Source organism: Anolis carolinensis, chromosome 1 (genome assembly GCF_035594765.1).
Source record: "Anolis carolinensis isolate JA03-04 chromosome 1, rAnoCar3.1.pri, whole genome shotgun sequence".
NCBI classification, from domain to species: Eukaryota; Metazoa; Chordata; class Lepidosauria; order Squamata; family Dactyloidae; genus Anolis; species Anolis carolinensis.
The window spans coordinates 160,582,650-160,600,868 of NC_085841.1; the positions used below are offsets into that span (position 1 = coordinate 160,582,650).

At 37.0% G+C, this 18,219-nt stretch overlaps 1 protein-coding gene across 18 annotated transcripts in view; it reads left to right on the forward strand.

The window, feature by feature from the left end:
• plcb4 (phospholipase C beta 4) overlaps positions 1 to 18,219 on the forward strand; it is a 263,855-nt gene that overhangs the window by 131,400 nt on the left and 114,236 nt on the right. For 4 of the 18 annotated variants that reach the window (XM_062957576.1, XM_008116150.3, XM_062957594.1 and 1 more), the window contains one exon: positions 15,672 to 15,731. The exons of 13 other annotated variants lie outside the window; for them this stretch is intronic. The gene's annotated coding sequence lies outside the window, so the exon portion shown is untranslated. Of the gene's footprint in view, positions 1 to 15,667; positions 15,732 to 18,219 lie in introns of those variants that run through there. One more of the 18 variants, XM_062957552.1, reaches the window with a different exon arrangement.

The window sequence follows — 18,219 nt, forward strand, 5'->3', positions numbered from 1 at the left end:
TGCTGTAACTACTGTCCAAATTCTTGGTTCGATTGCCAAGTTTTGACTTTCTTTCTAAAAGACAGGAGGGAGGAAATCAATCTAAGGTTGCTAGGAAGGGAGTTCCACAGCTGAGAGGACACCACTGAGAAGGCCCTGTCCCTCGTTCTCATCAGCCACACCTGCGAAGGGGGTGGAACCGAGAGCAGGGCTTTCCCAGAACGTTTTAACATCTGGGCTGGTTTGTAAGGGGAGATACATTGGGATAGGTAAGCTGGGACAGAACTGTTTGGGGTTTTATAGGCTAAAACCAGCACTTTGAATTGTGTTCAGTAGCAAATTGGCAGCCAGTGGAGCTGATGCAGCAGGGGAGTTGTATGTTCCCTGTATGCCGCTCTGGTGAGCAATCTGTCTGCTGCCTGTTGTACTACTTGGAGCTTCCAAACAGTCTTCAAAGGCAATGCCACGTAGAGCATGTTGCAATAGTTTATTCGATATGTAACATGAGCGTGGACAACCATGGTTCTCAAGGTATGGGTGCAGCTGGCACACAAGTTTTAATGTGCAAATGCTTCTCTGGCCAGCACTGAAACCTGGGTTTCCAGGCTGAGTGATTAATCCAAGAGGACTCCCAAGCTGTGAACCTGTGATTTCAGGAGGAATGTAACCCCATCTAGCACAGGCTGTAACCCTATACTCTGTTCGTCCTTTTGACCAACCAGAAGTACCTCTGTCTTGTCTGGATTCAATTTCAATTTGTTTGCCCTCATCCAGATCATCACACCTGCCAGGCACCGGTTCAGGACCTGGAAGCCTCCTTAGCAGTAGGTGGAAGAGAGTGATAGAACTGGACGTCATCTGCTTACAGATGGCATTAAACTCCAAAACTCTGAATGATCTCTCCTAGTGGCTTCATGTAGATGTTAAACAACATGGGGGACAATACTGAGCCCTGCGGGACCCCACAGGACAAGGGCCTTGGGACCGAACAGGTGTCCCCCAGCAACACCTTCTGGGAGCAACCATCCAGGAAGGGCTGTAGGACAGTCATTCCACATCCCATTCCCTCGAGGCACTCCAGAAGGATACCATGGTCTATAGTATCAAAGGCCACTGGTAGGTCCAAGAGAATCAACAGGGACACACTCCCTCTGTCAATTTCCCTGCATAGATTATCCACTAAAGAGGCCAAGGGTATCTCGGTTCCATGAACCAGTCTGAAATCAGACTGTGACAGATCTAGATAATCTGTTTCTTCCAAGAACACTTGAAGTTGCAAGATGACCACACGTTCTAAGACTTTTCCCAAAAAGGGGAGATTGGAAACTGTTCGAAAGTAACCACTGTTCTAAACCAACCACCACCATTGCACATCAATTAGGGTATCAGAGAGCAGTAGTGGCTTTTACTTGTCTTCATACTATCACTATCCCCTGCCCCCAGCTTCCAATTTGAGTGAATTGTGTTGCCAAGTTCTTGTGTTGCCAATGGATGATATGCAGCAAACTCTTGGGATTCAGCTCTGTTTTTTTTTGGGGGGGGGGAGGTGTGGCACATAACACAAGGAGATCTTGGATCTGGTGGATGCCCAAATTCTCTTGTTTTTGCCCCACATTGGGCAGAGTTCACTTGTTGGAAGAAATGGCTGTTTCCCTCCAAAAATGATCTCCTTGGGAAATCTGCTACATCAGTGGAGAATAAGATCTTTCATATCAAGCAACCCTTTATCCATCCTACTAGGAAGCATAGCATCACTTCCCAAACATTCCTCAGTGGTACAGTGAAACAGGACAAAACTCATGCTTTGAGTTGCTTTACTTTGAGTAGCAGGGAAAAATGACAAACATATATTAAGATTTTTTTATCATTTTGCTTCTTTCCTTTCTTCCTTCCTTATAATAATAATAATAATAATAATAATAATAATAATAATAATAATAATAATAATAATAATAATTTATTTTTGTATGCTGCCTCCATCTCCCCAGCAGGAGACTCGGGGTGGCTCACACGGGGAACAAGCCCAATATAATCACATAAAATCATAAAATAACAATTTAGACATCAGACAACACAATTTAAAAACAATTTAAACAAGTCATAGTTAAAATCAACATAGTTAAAATGTTAAACAATCATCCAGACATTATAGGATAACATCTGGTTGATAATCAAAACTGATTTAGGGAGTGTCTATTACAAATAGGACATACATCAAATAGATATATCAGGTAGGGAAGATAAATTTGAATGGGAATCAAAATAAAAAGTAAGCAGGGCAAGTTTCAGTGTAGATATGGACTAGGTTATAACGGACTTGTCTACTCAAAAGCACAACAGAACAGCCACCCCCTTTTTTGGCATGTGAAAAATTCAATTGCAGATTAGAATCAATTGCAGCTCAACAACATTATAAAATGCAGTGTTCCGAAAGGATAGCCCCAATTTGAAATCTCTGTATCTCTGCAACCACAAAAAACCTCTGAATGAAATTTGTACCACTTGAAAAAGTAGGCCATAAAATATGCTTCTCCCACCACACAAACATTTGCAAGATGACAATCCTACAATATAAGGCACAATGAGATACTTCTCCCTTTGCAGTTATTTTTAAAGATTTGTTTCTACCTCAAAATGAGTAGCAAAACGTGAGAACTTGATAACTCATTAAACCATTAGGAACTTTTTGTATAATTGTAACATGTTGCTATAGTGAAATATAATGCTTTGAAACTGGGCCCACCATTTTAAAATATCCAATATATACCTTCTCCAAAACCTAAATACAGAGTTTTTGCTCTTGTGTAGGGAGAATTGCTGCACTTCAACAATAACCTGCCAAAAATTTTCCCTCCATAATATGGTTGGATGAAGAATTATATTAGTACAGTAGAGTCTCACTTATCCAGCATAAACGGGCTGGCAGAATGTTGGATAAGCGAATATGCTGGATAATAAGGAGAGATTAAAGAGAAGCCTATTAAAACCAAATTAGGTTATGATTTTACAAATTAAGCACCAAAACATCATGTTATACAACAAATTTGACAGAAAAAGTAGTTCAATATGCAGTAATGCTATGTAGTAATTACTGTATTTACGAATTTACCATCAAAATATCACAATGTTTTGAAAACATTGACTACAAAAATGCATTGGATAATCCAGAATGTTGGATAAGTGAGACTCTACTGTAATAAGGTAAGTTACTCCTATATCAGGAAACATGCCAAACATAACACTCAAGAAAGTCTTTAGAATCATAAGTCCATTTCTGATTTTATGTATATGTAATGAGAAAGTCTTGAACAGTCAGTACTGTTGTATGCTGGATCTTGAATGGCATGCTGTGAAGCAAAAGCATTTTTGTCTGAACTTGGCACAAAAAGGAAATAAAAATGTCTGGAACCTAAATGGTCAGGGAAATTTTATTTCATGCAAAATTGAAGAGTATCCCCATAGTCTAGTTCATTCTTCTCTAAGGAAAGCTCTTCATGCTAGATGTGCTCTTTTGGCATTTCCAGAAGCATGTGCACTTGCTCTTGTTGCCGGGCCAATTTCACTAGAGTGGAAAACAGGCTGGTAATCAATGGCAACGGTGGAATGTTATCTTTTCTGTTTCCCTGTGGCTTGTTTCCATGGAAGTTTTGGTCCTCCACATCAACATTAAATATTTCTGAGTTCAGAGACATTTGATGAGAATGTTTCTCTGAAAACACAAGATATTTTAGTCTCCTTAGAAGACAATGAGTAACCAGTGAAAACTGCTCTTTTCTCTCTCATGGGCCAATGCTATATGCCATTGCCAGTCATAATGTTTGCCCTGGTCAGAAAGTGGCTGAAGGTTCTAGTTAGAGAACAATAGCTTTCATGGGCTAGTAATTCATTTGCTCTTGGCAAGGGAAATTGACACTGTCCAAATAGGAAATCACTTTATTCTTTCTTAACAGCTTCTTAAAAAAAAACCCATGATTTGAGTTTCAGGGATTTGTGGGCAAAACAAAGAATCATAGAATCATAGAGTTGGAAGAGACCTCATGGGCCATCCAAAGAGCTAGTTCTCATTGTATCAGCACAGTGACATGCTTTTATCTCCTTTTTGCAACTCTGCATAGGTTCTACATTTCAAGTCATGTTGTCTGACATGTAATCTGATTTGCTTGTAGGTATAGAAAGAATATTAGAAAATATTTTGAAAACAAATTAATTTTTGAGTGTTGAGAAACCCTGACAATAGGATCTTGAACTGACAAGGGCTTACTCCACATAGAATTTGTGCACAACCATTTTGTGCAGGAAAAAATGTGCAGAAAATAACATTTTTTGGCAAGGTCAATAATATCTCAATGCAGAAATATTAATTCTTGTGAAGGAAATGCTGTTTTCCATGTAGAAAATACTGTAATTGGGAATTTATTCTGCATAAAATTTGGATATAAGTTGTATGGAAAACAGCATCTTCTACACAGAAAATAGCATTTTCAACACAGAAAATAGCATTTTCTGCAAAAAAAAGAAAACAAAAAAACAAACAAAAAATCCCTCCACATTTTTAGTGTATCTCTACATCTCTTGTGTTCTCACTTGCAAGAGGGCCAAGGAAATTATATCCCTAAATGTCTCATAGTTCTTACCAGCTGTCCCTGCATATACTGAGTTAACTGTTCTTTTCCTGTATGGTGTAATAAAGTCTTCAAAAGTGCAGTTTTTGAAAACTGTTTAGAGCTTGGGACTTGTTTTTTTGCTCAAAATCTGTGTGGAATTTTTGCACAGGATATAGCATACACTGCAGATACTATAATATTTGTTAGGTTTACGTCCAAAATACCAAATTTTGTACAGTTTAAGTAGTGATCTGTGAAAATTCCAATCTGTCTATGATTCTTTTCATTTCCTGATACCCAGGAAATACTATGATCACTTTTTGCATATTATTCTATGCTTTTTTCCATCCCTAGAGCCTTGACTCTTTTCGACTACCCTTTCCTCCTAGCAATTCATGTATCAATCTCCTCTCCTTTACACAGTCAGTTGAATATGCCATGCAATGGCACCCATCCCGCTTGTGAATCATGTTTGTTTTCACTCTACGGAAACCTATCCTGAGGCCAACTGAAGTCAGATTATATCTAAGGGGGGGGGGAGATATCTCTACACCAACTCCTAGCAAGCAAGGAAACTACATACACTGTGAAGTATATAGCTTTTACTGGATAGAATTGGGAGTGAAATGTATCCTGAAACTAGAAATGCTCAAGTATGGAGTTGCAAACCAGTTACTCAGGCAGAGTTTCTATGTCTTTATTTGCTTGACAAACACTAGAATACAAGCCATTGTTTCTCTCTTTCTTGGGCTGGGGACACTGTCACCTATTACATAATTGATTGCTGTGGAGTGGTTTTAGTGCAAGATCTTGCCTGGAACAAGTTAGTTAGCAAATACAGAAGAACCAGTTTAGCTCCTAATCCTGACCTTGGAGGGCACTTCTCTAATTGTCTGCATGAATGTGGGTATGAGATAGTCTTATGTTTTATATACAGTTTGGTGTTAGTGATATCCATTTTACTAACCCTAACCCTTTTCTATTCCACATCTCTTTCTTTTGGTCCATTGTATATCCGAATAATTGTGTTGGGATAAATTATATTTGTAGATAACTTGCATCCCATCAATGTAGCAGAGGTCTAATTTATATTTTGAACTCTTAGCTGGTGGATTTCAAATATATCATTGCAACCTCGATTTTTTCTTGTCTTCTTATGTTTTCGGCTTGTGGATTTGTTTGCTTTATAGTTTCCCCTCAATTGCACCTTCCTTGGCTAAGTTCCAGAGTCAGCTGAGATTCCGAGTTCAACCATTTGGGGAAAAAATCTTATCTAGTTTATAGTAGCATAGGTAATCCTATGTTTTGCTTTCTCTTGGCATTTGTTTTAAGTTTGCTCTCCACTTAATCTGCATTTCCTGTCAGTTGAAAGAATATTAGTTTCCCAGTTTAAACAAAACTAAGAATTATGGATTGGATGGTAGCCCACTTTAGATAGTGATCTTTTAAGATAATTCTTTCCCTCTGATTGCAGCTGAATTGTCGGGTTTCGTTTGTGTATTTAAAATCTTTATATTTTGCATTTTGGACTGTGGTTCTGCATTTGAAGTTACCAGAAATTAAGCTCAGTTATTTATTTCAGTTCATGTTCTGTCTTTCTTCCAATACAGGAGCCAAAGTTGTTTATTGATTAGAATGAAATATAGCTAGAAAACTGTGTAATCCACAAATTAAACAAATAAACAGTCCTATTCAAATAATCTACAATATTGTAAATACATTGTTCTTGCTGTTGTAGTAGTTTTATGCCTTCAAGTCATTTCTGAGTTAGAGTGATCCTAAGGCACATCTATCATGGGCTTTTCTAGGTTTCAGAGCATATGAGTCCTTGAAGGTCCACCAATGAGTTTCCATGACCACATAAAGAATCAAACCCTGGTCCAATGCTCAAACTATTATATTGTAAAGCCAAAAGTCCAACACATTAAAAAGATCTTCCTGGCACAACCTCTTCCATGAGATGGAGTCTTTTTAGATGCAAGGAGCCCTTGGGCTGGAACACTACTTTTTATAGTGGCTGAATGAATTACCTCATGCTTTGACCACCACAAACTGATTGTACTGGTAGTGTTTCAAGGACTTTTACAGCTTAAAAGAATGGAGTATCATAATTCAAGGGTGAAACCTGAGAGTACTACAAATGTTGCTGTATTTTAATATTCTTGTGCTTTCTCCAGTTTCTTCCTTTTAAGGGCACTGAATAGCGATAATGAAATTTATCCTTAACATATAGGCTGTTAGTTTATTTATTTGACATACATTATCCCTCTTTCCCAGAACTGGAATGGAAGGAAGTTTCCAAGAGAATTAGTTCAACTACAAACCTGTAATATTTAAAGAGATATTAAACAATATATGCTATGAAAACAAATCAAATTAAAACAATTTAAAACACAATAGTACTCTAATAAGAATTAAAATATACAAACATTCCAGTATCTAATATTTTATCAATATTATAATATATTATTTAATAAAATTCTGTTTATTTCTGTCATCATAAATCATATGAGAAAACTGGCCTTCTTCATGGTGTCTGTTACTCACATGTTTTGGTGAAACTAAGTCAGGCAATTGGTCCATCAAAGACAATATTGTTTGCAGAGGCCCCTTCTACACTGTCATATAATCCAGATTACCAAATCAGATAATCTGCTTGAACTGGATTATATGAGTCTACACTGCCATATAATCTAGTTCAAAGTAGATATTCTGGATTTTATATGGCAATGTAGAGGGTGCCTGAGGGGCAACATCTCTCCAGAGTTTCCCAGCCTTACCTCAAGAGGTCCACAATTGGACTTTGACCTTTTTCAAACAAAGGTACTTTTTCAGAATTAACAAGATTTGATCCCAAAAGTGTAAATTATGATCTCTCTCTCTCTCTCTCTCAACTCCCCCCTCCCCATTCTAAAAACCCCTATGGCTTCTAAGACCTCTGTCAGACACATTTAGCCACATTTTTGCTAACTTAAGAGCCATTCCAGATAGGCTGAAATCCTGAGAGGAAACATTGATTCCTCTTGGGATTTAGGCCACACAGTGGGCCCAAACACTGTAATTTTGGTAGGTAGTGATGATGACTAGATGCCCTCCTAGTTTGATCAATCGATCTAGACAGCCCTAGCCCCCCATTTCCCCCCTAAACCTCTTGAAGAGGTCTGCCTCCCACCTGGAGCCCAAAAAACCGGGATGACAGTGGGGATTGACTTTTGGGATCACAGAAGGTGGTCTCAAGAGTCAATACCCACAGGTCCAACACTTACAGAGATCCAGACCTTATTGAAAAGTCTGGATTTTTGAAATTGTCTTTTTAACCCAGAGCAAACCTGAACATTCAGGTTTACTCTGGATTAAACCAGATTGGCCTGAGGTGTAATTTGGATGCCTCAAGCTAATCCAGAAGCCATCATGAGTTTTGCACCTGTCTGGAACATCTGGAAAATAAATGGCGTTTTAAAAAGAACTCTAAAAGATGTAAAAATGAAAAAAAGTATAATATATGTACAGATATTAAACAAAGAAAACCCTCCAGAATTCCAACAGACTCATTTTTAGTAGAAACACATTTACTTGCAGCTAATTCATACACATTCAACTGCAAACAAATAATTTGTAATAGAAGTTGGGGGAAGATTGTATCCCTCAAACATAACATAAAGCCTTTTTAATAAATAAATAAATAAATAAATAAATACCTGAACTGTGTCCTGCTTTTTGGAATCATGGTTCCACACAAACAGGGTAACGCTTCTACAAAGAGAGAGGAAACAGTAGGTTTTAAGTCATAAGAGGTACATTTTTTTCAGAACTGGAACTGATGGTTCTATCATCAAACTGCTCTTTCTTTGAAGATATTTTGCCTAATGTTTTTATAGATCTTTCTGCCAGTATCTCAAATACATTCAACCTCATTCTCTACTTTAGGCAGAGAACTCATATTTGCTCTCTTTTCAATTGACACCCCTTCATGTATTTGAAGAGTACTGTCATGTTCACCTTCAGCTGTTTCCTTTTTGAAATTGGTATAAACAGTTTCTTCTTCTTTTCCTGTGACTTTTTCATTCCACTAGCCATCTTTGTTTTCCTTTTCCTAACCTGTTCCAAATTTGCTTGCATCCGTCCTGGAGTGTGTCTATACTGCAGAATTAATACAGTTTGACACCAGTCTAATCACCACAGCTTGATGCTATGAGATCTAGGAGTTGTAGTTTCATGAAGCAACAGCACTCTTTGGCAGAACATGCCAAAGATCTTGTAAAACTACAACTCACATGATTCTATAGCATCGAGCCACAGTGTCAAACTATGTCAATTCTGTAGTGTGGATGCACCCTTAACCATGGTATTGACTTGTATCCAACTGATGATTCACAGTACTTTTTAGTTCTTTTCCACATGCGCTTCTGCCAAGCTATGTCTCTCACACTCTACATATGTATATATGTTCTATATTTCATTCTTTCCTTTTGTCAAAAATGACAATAGCATCATTGTTCAAGTGCATTCATAAGACTTTTTGTTTCGTTTTTTTTTACCCTGGTTATTTTGTAGAAAACCTGTTCAGCTGTTCTGTGTATTTAAATAGCATCAGGGTGTACTTTTATTTGTACTGAATTTTCTCTCTCTCTTTTTTTTGCAATATAATTTTTATTTATTTCTTAAGAATGTCAATAAATTGAAAGTGGGAGAACAAAATAAATAGTAAAGAATAGTGGGAAGGGAAGACAGAAAAAAAAAGAAAAAAAGACAACGGTGCAGTTTGACTTCCCATCTTATGCTTCGAAGACTTTTTTCTCGTCTTTCCCGATATTTTCTTTCATTTCTTCTAGCCACCATCTTTTTTGTTTGTTTCTATATGTAAGACAGATCTGTCATGAAGTCCATTTTCCTTTTTCTCAAGAAATTTACATTTGTCCAGTCTGTTTTATTTTTCTCTTCTCTTATTTTTTGTGTCAAAATGTCCATTTGTATAATGTCTAGTATTTTAATTAGCCAATCTTCAACCTTTGGAAATTGTTTCCCTTTCCACACTCTTGCTAGAGGCAATCTTGCTGCTGAGCTAATGTGGAATAGTATTCTATCTTCATTTTTATTTAATGTTGCAGTTGTAAATCTTAATAGATACTTTTCTGGTTTTAATTTAAATTTGGTTCCTAACATCTTTTGTGTCATTTTATGGACTGCCTTCCATAATGTTTTGATTTGTTCGCAGTCCCACCATTGGTGGAAAACAGTTCCTGTTTTTTTCCCACATTTCCAACATGTTTTGGAATTTTTTTGTTGAATTTTGCTAACCTTTCTGGGGTGTAATACCAGTAGTATTGCATCTTGTACCAATTTTCTCTAATGACAATTGCTGCCGAGTATTTTATTTTTTCCTCCAAATCTCTTCCCAATGATCCAAATTTAAATTATAGCCTACATCTTTTGCCCATTTGATCGTGCATTCCTTAATTTGTTCCTTTTCTGTTGCCCAGGTTAATAATTGTTGATAAAGTATTTTTATTAATTTTGTATCTTTTTGCATTACAATTTCCCATACTCCATTTTCCTGATTGAAACCCTTTTTGGCATCCTCTTTGTAACTTGCTTGTACTTGATAGTATTGGTACCACGATATATGTTTATGTATTTTTTAAATTTCGGTATGCGTTTTGATTATACATTTGTTATTTTGGTTTTTTTAGTAATTGTTGGTATGTCAGCCAATTCTCTTTGTTAAACTCTCTTTTGTGTTTCGCTTCTATGGGTGAGATCCATAGAGGGATTTTGTTGTAGAACCTGTCTTTATATTTTTCCCAAACTTTTATTACTGACACTCTTATAAAATGGTTGCTAAAAATTTTTCTCTATTTTTCTTTTGTTGTACCAGTTTTCTCTAAGATAGTTAATGTCTATGGGATACAGGGGTATTATGAAGTTAACTTCAAGAAACTTTCAGCTAATGTTCCACTTACCATAAGTCATTGGATGGTGATCGTAAAAAGAAAATAACATATTGTACCTATAAAAACAAGTGCATTGTGCTAGATTTATTAAAGTTAAATTAGAAATAACAAAACAGTAAAAAGTGAATGCATCTTGGCACATTGGATTCCAAGCTATTGAAAAAACAAACAACTCTCCCAAGTAATGGATACTGTGGGCTTTCAATATCCACTTGGGTTTGATTCAATGACTCTGTGGATACCAAAAAGCATGAATATTCAAGTCTCGTTATATTCAATGCAACTTCTACAGTTCACCCAGAGGTTTGGAGATAAATGATTAGAAACAGAGATATAACCCTGCATGGAAAGTCATCAGTCTTCTCAAGATATAGGTCGGAATTGTTTTGAAAGAGTTTTGTGAGAGTGGGAGGGAAGATGGATCTTTCATCTCCGTGATGTGTAAATGGGAGTGATGTTGATATTCTGCAAATTTCATTCTCCATCATATTTGGTATGTTTTGACACGAGTATCTCAATGATTGATGGCATAGTGCTTCAGAGTTCTCATTGGTATCACTGTGGTTTCTCACTTACTTTTATTATGTACAGCATGGTTTCATTTATTCACACATCCAGATGTGGTATCTGGTGATTCCCTAGTATTTTGGTCATCCCCAAATTTTATGGAGATCATTATATAGAAGGACTTTCTTCTCCTTTATTCCATGCTGTAAAAATCTTTCAGCATGTTCTCAATTGAAATAGAAAAAGGAATAATTGTAATTACTCTTGCAGCTGAATGGAACAATTTGTCTCTTGGAACAAGAGAGTAATGGAATTCCTGCATAATATTTATAGAGGTTTTGCCAACCTCTGTTGTTTGTGCCTTTTGGTTTTTAGTTGTAGCCCTTGACTTCTGCAGAATTCTAGCAGATCCTCTAAATAGCAAATCCTTCTACATAGTATGTGAAACACTGTAGGTTTTAGTGTTTCCTCAGCACATTCTCAAACCCACCGTCAATTTACAACTGGAGTAATAATTCAGGTTCACCCTCTAACATTTACGCAAGTTACATGGAAAACTTCTCTAAGAATCAATTTGTTTGTCTGCATCTAAGAGAGATGTTACAAGTACTCTCAAGTCACAAGGGTCAAGGTTGGTGCAGGAGTGATGTTTGCTGGGATCCAGATCATGCACCCCAAGCATATTCTCAGCCTTTGTTCCCCCAAATGTCTGGGATATCAGCTCTCTGAATTCTTATTGGCTGGAACATCTGGGAGTTAAAGTCCAAACCATCTGGAGAATCAAAGATTGTAGACATGGTCCAAAAAGAGAGTACACAAAGAGCTGCTTTAGTTTTCACTTAAGGGCTTGCAAATGAAACAAATGTTTGTTTAAGGCAAACACTTGGAGTCATGGTCAAAGATGCTTTTTGTGAGTGCTCCTCCCAACTATGCCCCCTTCTACACTACCATATTATCCAAAATATCAAAGCAGATAATCCACATTATCTCCTTTGAACTTGATTATATGAGTCTACGCTGCCATATTATCCAGTTCAAAGCAGATAATCTAGGTTTTATATCTAGGTGTAGAAGGGATCTACATGTGAGGCAGAAAGATTTAATAGTATCTGAAACTCTGAACTCAAGAACACACTGTAATCTTTTGTTGCACTGCAGTGTTTCCCTGAAAATAAGACAGTGTCTTATATTAATTTTTGCTCCTAAAGTTGCACTAGGTCTTATTTTCAGGGGATGTCTTATTTTTCCATGAAGAAGAATTCACATTTGTTGTTGAACAAAAAAAAAAAAGAACATTTATTATATACTTTACAGTAATTGTCATCACAAACCAGCATAACCAGACAAATTGGGAATCCTATCAAGAATTTCTTGTTACTACCATTATTTCCATGTACAACAATCTATGGTATGTACATTGACCAGTACTGCATGCTCTGGTGTTCTGTTTGGCGGGCATGCTTCCAAACAAAAACTTTGCTAGGTCTTACTTTCAGGGGAGGTCTTATATTTAGCTATTCAGCAATACCTCTACTAGGTCTTATTTTCAGGGGATGTCTTATTTTTGGGGAAACAGGGTGTGTATGTGTGTGTGTGTGTGTGTGTGTGTGTGTGTGTGTGTGTGTGTATCTATCTATCTACAGGGTTCAGATAAAAACTCTATTTTAAAACTGGCCCTTTTTACACAAAAAGCGCTGGCCATTCGTGAGAAGATGGAAGCTGAGAGCTGATACATTATTGTCACTAACAAAATCCAAACTTAAAATTTACTACGGACAAGACACTTGTTTTACTTACCCCTGTCCTTGTTCAAACCTTTCCTTAGGAAATTACTAATTTTAACCTTTTTACTCTAGGAGCGGGTTATTAGGCCGCAGGTCGGGATGTTTTGTATCTTTACATGGTTTTATTGTATGTATGCGTAAGTGTGTACGTATTGTATGTTTTACATGTTTTGATATGGTCAAAAGTGACTAATCAATAAATAATTGTTGTTGTTGTTGTTGTTGTGATATATATATGATGTAATGGTTAGCCATTTGATTCCCCTGTTCCCATCTAGTGATATTTGACCTGTTTTGTCTTCTTCTTTCCTTCATATAATTAGCTTCTGTGTTTTCCAGACAGCAGTGGCAAATTCAGTTGTATTTTTAATGGGTATACGGAATGTTCTTTAATGTAGTAATCGCATGCTCTTTTCTTTTGTAGAGTTTGCATTATTACTGCACCTGTACAAATATAACTACCTTATTTTGTTTAGTTAAAAAACATTGTGTAGTATATAATATGAATCAGTGAGACTGAAAAACCATAAGATTTTTGTTGTGTGCTTGAAATCCATGATTGCTAAGGGTGGGCAAAAGTGACTCTTGAGTTGTTAGCATTGTGAGAATTACATTCCTGAAACATGATATTGTTCAATGTACAGTATACACAATGAGAGCATATATCATCCAGATAATTGAAATCATAAGAGAAACCAAAGTTTAGTATTTCTGATGGAGAATGCAGGGAGGTTGGAAAAATAATGTCACAACCACATTATTAACTCTATTTATGATTAATATCAACATGCATTGAAGTTGATGTACAATTGACGGTTGCTTGATTTCAGGATCAAATGAGAATGTAGTCTTTTAATTTATTGCTTAATTTTGTAGTAAAATGTCAACATCTCCCCCTTTTTCCTTATTAACATTTCTTAATTTAAAAGACAATATTATGCAACAAATGGTAAAGGAATATGGTCAACTAATATAGTTTTAATGTAAACCTGTATGAAGCAGTTGCCTGTAATTCAGATTTCCAGGGACAAATTGAGGTACAGTAGAGTCTCACTTATCCAAGCTAAACGGGCTGGCAGAAGCTTGGATAAGCGAATATCTTGGATAATAAGGAGGGATTAAGGAAAAGCCTATTAAACATCAAATTAGGTTATGGTTTTACAAATTAAGCACCAAAACATCATGCTATACAACAAATTTGACAGAAAAAGTAGTTCAATATGCAGTAATGTTATGTTGTAATTACTGTATTTACGAATTTATCACCAAAATATCACGATATATTGAAAACATTGACTACAAAAATGGCTTGGATTATCCAGAAGCTTGGATAAGCGAGGCTTGGATAAGTGAGACTCTACTGTATATGTGACAGAATACCATTTTGGTAACATTGAAATATATAAATCAAGGGGAAGTTTTGGAACCAACATTATGGACTTTTATGTGACCTATGGACAGCACCGCAGGGGGGCTGATTCCTCTGGCAGCCACCGCCACCAATTCCTTTAAAAATGTCCAGAAGTAATAATATGGCAGCAATTTGGCAGCGAGAATAGAGGGTGTGAATGCTTTTTTTTTTTAGATTCTACTGGATGGACCAAGCACTTGCCTTTCATCACTCCATTGAGATAAAGGAATGGTTCCTTTCTTCATAAGAGTTTAGGTACATTACTCATATTGATCAATGGATAAATCAGCCCAGGTTTTGAAGGTGGATTTTTTAAATTAAAATTTTTAAACATTTACATCAGTATATAGAGTACCTTTGAGGGAGCAGTATTGTCCTGCCCATCAATTGTATGTAGGAGTGTGTCTCCCAGAAAATATGGTGGCTATTACACCAATTATTGGATGCATCACATCCTGACACAAGCCATAGTGTTCCATGTATAGAAGTATGCAACTTCCTTTTGATGATCTGTGTGTCCTCAGAGGAAGAGGCATCCAGCTGAGTTGAGTGACAGCTGAACGTAGTGATGTTCTCTATTTTTAGTTCAGAATGAGATTTTTTTTCCATCTAAGGCTATCACAATTATAATTACATTTGAGCTTCTCCTTAACCAAAATAAGCAGCGGCTAGAGAATGAAAATTCTTCTTAAGGCAACTGGGGATTATGATGCATTGAATGTGCTGATCCATGTTTGATTAAGATGCTCCTACCTTCCCACAGAGATGATTTCCTCTGCCTCTTTGTGTATTTATGTCAGTATGGCATAACATCCTATTATTTTTTTCAAGGCTAAGATTTCATTCCTTGCGTTGTGTATATAGTTGCTAATTTTTGAATATTTATGTGAACTTCCTTTTTAATCCCTTTTGAAACATTCAGTTCGACTTTTCTAAAGCTCATTATTATTATTTTGTTTCATTTTCCACTGTGGTTGGGATATGTGCTTGGTTGCACAGCAACCAAGGACTATACAATTCTGTTCTCCACACACTTGATTCTGGTCTACTGTGGGATCTTGCCACATTTATAAAGATGTCAGAAGTGCATTTTCAGTGTGGAAACATTGTGATCTCAAAGAGCATTTTGTTGCTTTTTTTTTTTGGAAAAGCAGAGTAGAAAAGTAGCCAAGGGCAAATAATTTTCTATCAAAGACATTCTGAATTTTCTGACAACATAGGCTTGATTACTTGTTCCACAGTTTATGGTGCATGAGACAGAACATGTTGATAAGTTATATGCACCTTAAAAGAAAAACTAGTCTGGATTCTTTCAGCCTACTTGTACATTCATATAATACTGATTTTTTTTTATCACAGCCTTCCTTCAAGAAGTTTTAAAAATTTTTTCCATGTCTTTCTTGCTTTTCATGCTTGATCCAACCTTGCAAGATAGATTTGACTGGCTGATGGCGATTACATCTGTCCATGCTCACCTAGGACCTCTTCACATGGGGTAAAATAGCCCTGTTTTGGCACTTTTATTTGCTGTATGGATGGGGCCCGTTGACTGCCATCAGAGGATGCATGGCAGGCCCTGCTCACATTCCTCCCAAAGTGGAGGGGGAGCACCAAAATGCGCTTCCTCCACCACCATGGGGAGGAAAATGTGTTTACTCCACCTTTCCCCATACAATGGGGAAAAGGGTGTTGGGATAATGCACTTTGCCTCCCTTTCTCCCATCTAATGGGGACAGGGACAGGCCACCAATGCACCCTGTCCCATTCCCACCATATGATGGGGGAAGGAGGGAGGGTGTGTGGGGCACAACAAGCCACCCCACACACCTTCCCTTTCACTGGTAATTGCTGGCGAAATGGCATGGCCCAAAATGGCCTTGTGAAAAGGGTCCCTAACGAGGCTTATTGATAAACTGACATTTTATATCCCAAGCTTTTTCATTACAGTTATATTGCACACAGTCTGCATCCCATGAATTCAACCAACTGTGACTCAAAACTATTTGCAAAAAAATCCAAAATTGGCCATGCTCCGAGCACTATACTGATGAGTAGGCAATGGCATACCTTGCTGTAGCCTCCTCCCATTTCCTTAAACTCTCTCCATCCCTTATTTCATATGTTCATATTTTATAGAAAGGATGCAATTTTACTGTGCCATTGCCCTTAATGAGACTTAATCTTCTACAGATTTTGGTATTCATGCAGAGTCTTGGAACCAAATCCCAGCAAATATCAAGAACCCACCATATAGTTCACCCCTATACCACAGTGTTGGGTACAAAACCGAGGTATTTCAATGCATTTATTATACACAGATTAAATTTAGCACTTAGATTAATCATGTTTCTCTTTATATAACATGAAAATAACCTATAAAGAATGTTCTTTCTCACATTTTTTATGGAGCTCTCCTTGGAGATCTAGGAAGCCTAATGTTTGTGTGCAGTTGAAGCAGGTGTCATTGAAGTATGGATCCCATCATCCCCCACCGTACAATAAGAGTGGCAAGAGTTGTAGTCCATCAGTAACTAGAAAATCAATTTTGTCCACCCTGTCCTAAATTTTCCACCTTTTCTCTTTCTAGAAAACCCATGCTTGTACCCATGGAACAAGACAAATATCTTCCTGATCAATTTTCTTTGGCTTCTCATAGGCACACCCATGTAGCCAGATTTTTCTTTTCTTTTTGGAAGGTTTCTTCTTTAAGAATTGAAAATGGATAGTTTCAAATAGATGCCTTTTCAGTCACAATAAGATGCTATCTCCACCAAGAGTGCAAAGTGTGGGGCGCATGAATCTACAGAAATCAGACTACATGCAGAAATTGCTGATAAATGTATAGAGGAAGCAACAGGGGATGGGAGATATATTTTGGATATTACCATGGAGAGGTCATTTTATTTCACTTCTTGTGGAAGATGTAATGCACATATTGACTCTAACATAAGAATTTGGTGGAAGAATAGACATAAACAGTATAGTTCAGTATAGATGCATAATAAAGAGGTAGATGGTGAGGAAAATGTGTGCCCTTTCCTTTACATATTTTGAAATGTTACCTGCCTCAAGGAAGAGAGCTTTCAGTGAAATGATGGAAGAAATCAACAAGAGAGGTCTTTTTCACATTGTAAATCTCCAGTTGTAGGTCAGGCCTGAGAGCTGGAGGTTTCAGCTGTGCAGACATTTGCAGACAAATGCTTGAATGATTTCATAAAGAGAGTATGTGATGTTTTACTAAGGAAACCAGCCTTCCCTCCTCCCTTGCTTTTCTCGTGAAGCCCTTTCCCATGCTAAGCATATTAACAAGTTTGTAAAAGTTGAAAAGTTCCAGAAGAAATACTCTGGAGGAAGACAGAAATACGCTTAGGCTACATCTGGAAAGAACATTTCTCTAGGGCTACAGGACATTGTTATGGATGTCATGAACTACCTTCCATAAACAAAGCTTTTCTTCCAAATTTGAAAAAAAAAGTTATTTTTTAACTGCACCCTCCAGAGTCCCCAGTGTCCATACTGTCTGGAAGATGCTTAGGAATTGAATCCCCCAGAAGTTACATTTCCAAGCTCAATTTCCTCATCCCTCTTTGTGAGTGCCTTTGCCCAATAAATCATCTCAAAGGGATACTCTTCCTGCTGTTTTGATTTTCTTTTGTGAATTACAGTGACACTTTCTACAGAGGTGCAATTGAATGAAACAGTCTTTCAAGAGAAGGATCCATAGATACCCCAAATCCTGGCTTTGTAATTATGGACTTGGAAAATGTAGGTTGTTAAGAATGGGCTTTAAGTGTTTCTACAGGTTTAAGCCATGATTTAAAATTATATGCAGGCATACTATGCAGGGCCAGCACTACTATTAGTTGGAGGCTGGATCTACACTACCATATAATCCAGATTATCAAAACAGATAATTCTACCTTGCCATATTATTCAGTTCAAAGCAGATACCCTGGCTATTGTATGGCAGTGTAGATAGGTCC